The sequence below is a fragment of the Dioscorea cayenensis genome, unplaced genomic scaffold (genome assembly GCF_009730915.1).
Source record: "Dioscorea cayenensis subsp. rotundata cultivar TDr96_F1 unplaced genomic scaffold, TDr96_F1_v2_PseudoChromosome.rev07_lg8_w22 25.fasta BLBR01001032.1, whole genome shotgun sequence".
NCBI lineage: Eukaryota > Viridiplantae > Streptophyta > Magnoliopsida > Dioscoreales > Dioscoreaceae > Dioscorea > Dioscorea cayenensis.
The window spans coordinates 12898-21875 of NW_024087423.1; the positions used below are offsets into that span (position 1 = coordinate 12898).

At 31.5% G+C, this 8978-nt stretch overlaps 1 pseudogene; it reads left to right on the plus strand.

Moving 5' to 3' along the window:
- Positions 1-469: 469 nt before the first annotated feature.
- LOC120255496 lies at positions 470-6565 on the plus strand (annotated as a pseudogene).
- The last annotated feature ends 2413 nt before the right edge of the window (positions 6566-8978 follow it).

Here is an 8978-nt window from a genome sequence, read left to right on the forward strand (position 1 = left end):
GGGTCGAAAGAGAGCTGCACTGGTGCGCTGCTTGGAGTGCCGTTGGGTCGCCATGAGCTCGATACCGATTTGTTGGTGTAATATGCTGGAACTCCGCCAAGTCGTGGGTGTTTGAGGAAATGCCGGAGAGATGGAACCAGAGAGAGATTCTCTTGACCACACGTTCAAAAAGGAAAAAAACTTAGTCAAAAAGTTTTTTTCTTTTTGTCCAACCAATGAGCAAGTGCTCATCAACTAATATATATAAGCAAAGAGCAAAAAAATAAAAAGTACAGCACAAAACTTTGCTCTCATTGGCCCATCATGCTGCATAGTTGCTATTGGCCAATACATAACCTTAAACTATACCCACATTGGATGGGCACAAACACAAAAGAGACATGGGTTGCCATTAATGCTCCCCATTACAAAAACATCTCAGTTCCATGACTGAGTATACACAGTAAAGCCCACCACGCTAGTACATGAACAGCGTCATGACACAAAACCATGCTACCTCCTCATATTGCACATCACCACCTGCAGCCATCTCCGGTGATGCCAACCTTCTCATGCGACAAATCACATCTTAACACGAACTTCACCAGGAATGACTTCCCTTCAGACTTTGTTTTTGGAGCTGGAACTTCAGCTTATCAGGTCCTCAATTCTTCTTCTTCTTCTTATTTTATTTATTTATTTATTTTGATAGATTGATTCAGAGATGAGAATGATGAATCTAAAAAAAATGGTTGTTTGTGTATAGGTTGAAGGAGCAGCAGCTGAAGATGGAAGGAGTCCATGCATTTGGGACACTTATACTCATGCAGGTTATTCTTATTAAATTTCATTTTCTAGTTTTAATTTGTCTGTTTTTCCTTCAATACAAACATTGCCTAAAAGTTTTTAGAGATTTAAAAATGTTTCAGGGAAGATGCCAGACAAGAGCACTGGAGATATTGCTTCAGATCAATACCATAAATATAAGGTTCCAAAAATAACATCATCACTTGATGATATCACATCTATTTATATTTAATTTTTTTCCTTTGCAGTTTTATTTTATATATATATATATATATATATATGTATATATTATTGTAGGAAGATGTGAAGCTCATGAGTGACACTGGATTGGAAGCATATAAGTTCTCCATCTCTTGGTCAAGACTTATCCCAAGTATGATGAATTAAAAATTTTCACAATATCTTTTTATTTATCATTTGCTGAAATATTTGTAATTTTTCATATTTACAAACATTTCTCTTCATCATTTTTACTATTTTTTTATAATTACTCTATTGATTTTTTTGTCTATGATTTGTTAGATGGCAGAGGTGAGATTAACCCGAAAGGACTGGATTACTATAACAATCTCATCAACCAACTGATTGAAAAAGGTTAATTTATTTCAATTGCAAAATGTCTAAACTTAGTATTTTTTTAACATTGTTTTTTTAATTTCAGTGTTGATTTATTTTTAAATTAAATAGGAATTCAGCCTCATGTTATGCTTTTATCATCAAGATCTTCCTCAAGTGCTTGAAGATGAATACAACGGCTGGTTGAGCCCCAGAATAGTGTATGTCAGAAGTCTTGCCTTCTATTAATTACTTTTTTTTAAATTAAACATTTAACTTGTTACCAAACAAATTAATTAGCATCATTTTGTTTTATAAATAAACTCTTAACATGAAAATTCTTAGGCCGGCGTAAGTATACATGTGGCCACTTATTTATTTATTTATTTATTTTATACTATATTTATTTCAATATGAGAATTAAATTGAGTTTTTTTTTATTTTTAATTTTTATTTTTTATATGAAGACGAAAAATAAACTCGTACTAACTCATTAAATATTTCTTCTTATACCATCGCCTGTTACTAAGCTTTTCGATTGAATGTAATTAATTAAAAAAAACAAAAATCATTTGTATACCCTATAAAAGTATGTTAATATGCTCTTATAAAGACTAAATTTAATTGCTTGTCGTTTTTGTTGAAAAAATTTTATTATTTGCCTTTTATTTTATTTTTTTGTATTTTTTTTCTTTTAAAAAAATTAGTTTAGTTTTTTATAAGTTGACTTCTAACCATAAAATATAAACAAAACAAAAATGATTTGTAGAGGTAAAAAAATGAATATGATTTTTTTATATGAACATACATAGCTAAAAACCGAAAAGAAATTAATGACCGTTGGTCTAAGTAGTAATTGTCGCGATCACTTAATAAAGTGGGTTTAAGATAAAATCTTTATATATTGTAAAACACATCAATTGAAAGAGATTTATTCTCTTAAACATTTCTTAGTATTTTGTTCATAATTAATTTAGAGCTCTAGCGGTTAGAAAACCAGTGGGTTAAAGAACTAAAACAAAATTAAAAAAAAAATAAAAGAAGTTTATTTACATAATATTTTCAAAAGTAAAAATAAAAAGCACGCTATTTTTTTCTTGTTTGATCTATCACTTTCTTTGTTTGTCAGGGATGATTTCACAGCATATGCAGATGTGTGCTTCAGAGAATTTGGAGATAGAGTATATCATTGGACAATCATAGCTGAAGTAAACGTCATGGCCAAAGCATCTTTTGATCTTGGATATTTTCCACCTCAAAGATGTTCAAATCCGTTTGGAGTCATCAACTGCACCTCAGGAAATTCCAGCATAGAGCCATACATTGCCATTCACAATGCATTGCTTGCTCATGCTTCAATTTTTCATTTATACAAAACAAAATACCGGGTATATATGCATATATTCCAATTCATTTTTTTGTTTATAAAAGCGTCTAGTGCCGTCCTACTAAGGGGATTTTAAAGGGATTGGAGGGGTGGAGACCCAATACTAGTAGACCAAGAGATTTTTAACAGTTATATTTTCTTACTTCTATGCATTCTTTACCCGCTTTTAATAAAATAGTTTTTATTTATGCATTGTGAAAGAATTGATCCCTAGACCTCATGAGAGTCAATTTAGTAAATGACTTGGGTATTGCTGCGGTGGCAAATATAATTTTTTTATGCTTATATCTACACCTTCTTTCCTGCAATACAATGTGAAAAATTAATGTCTAGAATATGTTGTTTACAGGCTTTTCAACGTGGTTGGATAGGCTTGAATGTCTACACAGCGTGGCATACTCCATACTCCAACTCCAAAGCTGATATTCAAGCAACAAAAAGAGTAATAGACTTCGAGTTGGGATGGTGAGTGTATATATATATATATTTTTTTTTAACAAATATGGATAAACCACGTGTTATGTGAAACGCAACCACAACCTCATCAATATATGTGCCCTCATTTTGGTAGGCTGAGATTTGAATTCATCTCATCAATATATTAGTGTCATTGGATATTTAATACTTTTATTTATATTAAACTAAATCAACTGAGTTAATTCCATGTTGATTTCACAACAAATAAAAAGGAAAAGGTTGCGGAGAGAGAGAAACCTCCCAAATTATAGAAACTTCTTTTGTTACCCAACTTACATATATTTAATAACAGTCACCGCTATTTAGTACCTAATAATTATAATAAGTTCACATAGGATGAAATTACTTGGAAAATGAAAAGTTGACATGGTATCACGGAGCATCTCGTGGACAGAATCTAATTACATCTAGCTGTTATGTGTGGATAATTGTCGTAGGATAAAAATAATTTCAATATAAAAACTTGTCTCTATTTACCTAATAATTATAATTCCTGTAGGACGAGTGTAAGGGTAGACGTGAGGCCGTGACAATGAGCACACTTGAAAACGACATTTGACATAGCATCTACTGGGTACCATTTATTTTATTTAGGTGCTAATATTGATATAAATTAAATATATTATTTTGACATGATTCAATTTACCTACATATAAGTACTAATATTTAAATTTACTAAATTAATTAATATACGGCTATTATATTTTAACATTAAGAAGTGGTAATTACTATGCTACACATTCATAATTCTGGTACGAAAGCCTTATCCTCCTTGTATATATATATAGTATATATATGATTTTCTGGGTAAGAACTTAGCTTTTTAAATTCTAGGCTAACGACTGCTACTAATAGGGATGGTTTGCAGATTTTATTGTTAATTATTGTGCTGTTATATCATTAGACACTGTTATATCATTAGTCATCTTGCGTACACAAATGATTGTTTATTAAGATGTTTATTTACACCCGTTGGATCATTTTTCTGTATACGTACACAGATGACTATTTGTTTATTTACAATCGTTGGATGATGATTCAATGGCTATTGTTTATATAGTACTATACAGATTTATTGTGTATGATTACTATGTAAAATACTTTGGCATTGTTTGAAATTATTTATGCATGGATTGTAGCCGTCGGATAGTAATCCAACAGTTACTGTGGAAGTCTCTAGATTTGAAATCTAGGGACATCCCTACCTGATGGGTCCTCATAAATTATAATATATTGTTAACAATTGTTGAGTACTGTATATGAATAAATAGTGGTTGTTAAATACAAATCTAACGGCCATTGTGGGACGTCTGTGGAGGACACATGCTTATATATATATATGATATGTATAAAATTTGATGAGTTAGCATGACATTCCAGGATTGTAGATCCATTGGTGTTTGGGGACTATCCAAAGACAATGAAGAAAATAGTGGGATCAAGACTCCCAGTTTTTACCAAATCTCAGTCAGAGTATGTGAAAGGCTCATTTGATTTTATTGGTTTGAATCACTATAGTTCATCCTTTGTTGCTGATAACTCTGTTGAGGCTCTTGCAATGCCCGTTAGAGACTGCATTAGTGACATGATGGCTACTTTCACAGGTTTCTCCACTATTCTTTTTCTTTTCTATTTTTGTGAACATATGCTTAATTTCTATGCTTTTATCAATAAATTTTAATTGTTGGAGATCGGTTTAAGTTATAAAAATTCATTTATTGTTGTTGTTATTGCATTGTAAAGATGGAAATTAATCGGCGGAGTTTCTTAATTAACTCAATTTAGCTTGTAATATTAAATAGATTTATATACTTTGAACTATATAGTTGTACTCAATTGAGCCAAACTTAGCTTGTGCTTGGTTTTCTAGCTAAAAATCAAGAGTTTTATTCCAAAGTTCAAAATTTTAAGTCTAAGTTTGAGCTGCTGTCAATTAGCTTTATTAATTAACAGTCTTAAATAGTGAGCATTGTATTGAATTGTATTTTTATTTATATATTTATTTTTTTATTTTTATTTTTTGGCAGCGTCAAACAATATAACACCAAGTGACCAGGTGAGATCGATGGATTTTGTTTGTTTCGTAGCATGAGTTAGTGTTATATATATGTGTGTATAATTAAAATTGACTAAAATTAAGCTTGAAACCAGTACATTCCAACATCAATTCCATATCGTCCAGATGGGTTGAGAAAAATGCTGGAATATTTCAAGCAAAAATACAAAAACCCTCCCATTTATGTCCAAGAAAATGGTAAGACACTGTCTCTTTTATTAATCCAAATGAAAATTAATTTTCTAATTTTATTGGTAAATCGTATGATGAGGACTAAGCTCTTGTGAATTATCATTTTTAGGTTGTGGTCTTGGCTTGGAAGACACAATGAATGACACTTACAGGATTGATTTTTTGAATGGTTACATTCGAAGTACCTTGGAAGCTATCAGGTTTGTATATATATTTATATATATAAGAGGAAATTTCTTGCAAAAACCCTATAAAATGAGTAATTATTAATATAATTCTAAACAAATCATATAATTTTTTTATACCCTTATAAAAAACTTGTTCTTTGCTTATACTCGTGCTCTTATATAGTTGGAAATTCACTTAAAAATCTCATGAAATTATATAGTAACGCTTTTTTTATTTTCCAAAATGATTGAAGGATGAAGTTAAATGATGGAGAAGTCTTTTTCATATAAATGTTTATTTACTGTTTATTTGACGGGTATATAAGAAAATATTACTTTTATATGAGTTTATAAAGTCTTTTTTTCTCTGCAAGGGCATGAAAAAGTCTTGAAAAATGCTACTAGACTTTTAAATTTGATTTTATATAGTATTGGGGCACAAAATTATCATATAATTTATTAGTTATTGAAGAATATCTTAAAATTTGATTATAAATTATTAATAACAATTGGTGAGAATAGCGGTGATAGAACATAAAAACATACTATAGTTTTCCTCATATATTTTTGTAATTTTTCAAACCAATAGTAAATAGCTTAAATGAAAATAACTTCTACAGAATTATTATAGGTAGAAAATAAAGTTAGTTTTGTTTTATTGTAGGAATGGAGCAAATGTGAGAGGATACTTTGTGTGGTCATTTATGGATGTTTTTGAGTTAATGGGTGGATATCAATCAAGATTTGGGCTTTATTTTGTGGATTTTGATGATAAAGAGCGCAAAAGAATTCCAAAATTATCATCATATTGGTACTCAAACTTTCTCAAAAGGAAAAATATCAAAGAATTGCAGGAAGTTCAAAATGTTGCTCTTGATTTAAAGTGAGTCATCTCATTTTGAAAATTGATTCTTATTTTCATGGTTTAATTTTACTCGGTACAAAGACTGAATTGAAGATGTTGTTTATCTATATAAATAAATATGGGTTTGCCATTGTTTTTGGTTTCTGAAATAATTAATTGATGTAATGCAAGAGCTTGTTTTGGTGGCTTGTGTTAATGTTTATCTATAATTATATTATTATTCTTCTTCTTATTTTATTATTTACAAAATTATATAAAATAATTTAAATATTAATACATAGGTAATGTTTTGATTAGAGAATCAGAAATATCCTTAATGTTTTTTTTAAATTTATATTTTAAAAAGGATTACATACGTAGATAATGGTTATGTTTATCTAAATTATTGAACAAATTATTACAAAATTAGTATAAAAGGTTTAAAATTTATTTATTTATTAAACAAATCCAGATTTTAAAACAATATATGGAGTGAAAAATAAAATCTCAAAAGCCTTAAATAAACTTTTAGAAAACATGTTTAATGTTGAAATGGCGCACATTCCGCTCAGACACACACACACACATATATATATATACATGTATATGTATAATATTGTAAGTTTTTTTTTTTCATCCTACCTTATTAGGATTGGCTAGTGAAAAAAAATGTTTAATTATTGACATCAAATGAATATTAGGGATGACAACCAGATCCATACCCAGTAGGTATCTGCAAAAACAATAATGATGTTTAAGCCAAATAGCGGAATAGATTGGTTGAATAGATAGGTTGAATTGGTAGTCCGAATGGCATGGATGCCAAAAGAGAGAATTAATAACTTGTTTGCTGACATGATGCCAACTTAATATTCACATCATTCGACCCATCAATTCAGCCTAAATATCATTACTTCGCATACCATGATGGGTAAGATAAATATTCGCACTCATACACACACACACACACACATATATATATATATATATATATATATATATATATATATATATATATATATTTGTTTGTTTATTTAGTTAAAACATAAAGATGTTTCAAATTACGTGGGGGTTGTGTGCAAAAGCCAATAAAATTGGGTCATAAAAGTAAAAATATATCCTTTACAAGTAATGAATGACTCATCCCTTATTTGAATGAGAAATCTTATATCTCACAGTCTCGGTTTCCAAAATAGAAACTCTCATATCACAATCGTCTCTGTTAGACATATATGCATGTATATGATGTGTACAAGGTTATACTTATAGGGATATATGTAGCATACATGATTATTGTTCAAGGCATATGGACTTGATCCATTTCCTCTTCTTGTCCCAGTTATCCTATCCTGGGGCTCATTCTTAGAACAGGGCGCTAAACGCAAGCATTGTCACATCTTAAAGACGGCACATACTCTTTTTCTCAGAGTTTTTCTCCCTCCTCATTTCAGGGTTAACACTGTTAGCAATATTGTTTATCTCATTAACCTACAACCTTCTTTTCACCTTCATAGTCGTAGCCCAGGTGAGTGTCTCAATGGGACACTTCCCCGCACTGATTATCTTCGTATTTTTAGCTATCGCTGCTTTGTTTTACTCTCACCTAGAGAGTGGACAAAGTTTACTACCCAGTCAATTTCTTGTATTTTTCTTGGTATACCCTTGAGCATAAACATCATCGTTATTATAATCCTGCTACTTATTGTATTCGCATCTCCTGTGATACCACGTTTGATAACTCCACCCCTTTTTATACTTATCCTTTTTCCACAAAGTCTCTCTTTCCCTCGGTCCCTTTGTCTTTCCTTTTTCCTACCTCTTCCATTGAAGATGCTTCCCCTGTGTTATCTTCTCCTCCATCACTTGACCCTCCTTCCGAGCTTCTCTCTTACTTCTTTCCTCTTTTGTCTATTGAGTCTCCCACAGTGTCTTCCCCTCCTACCTTGCTACTTCCTTCTTACCTGACTATCATTTTTCTTACCACCGTCGATATCCTGTAGTATCTCCACCTCGGCTGGTTTGCTCTGACGCATCTCCTGCTATCGATCAGATTGTTGAGGTACCTTCTCACACTCATTCTTTACGTTATCGCTCTGCCTTATATCCCCATGCCTGTTACACTTCTGCTAGCATAGTATTTTAGATACCATTGAGCCAGGTAGCTATGGGAATGTGGTTTGGTTGCCTAAGTAGCGGACTGCTATGGTAGAGAAGCTTGATGCTTTATCTCGAACGTGGGATCGCTAGATCTACTATGTGAAGACCTCTTATGATGGGTCTCTCGAGCGCTATAAAGGGCATTTGGTTGCTTGTGGTTTTCTGCAATAGTATGCTCATGATTATGAGGAGAATTTTGCCCAATGGCCCATATGCACACTATGCACACATTAGTTGTTGTTGCGGTCATCCATGGGTGGGTCCTTGATTAGCTTGATGTGAAGAACACATTTCTTCAAAGGGACTTGAAGGAGAAGATTTACATGACTCCTCATCCTGGCCTTCTGGTGTCTCCAT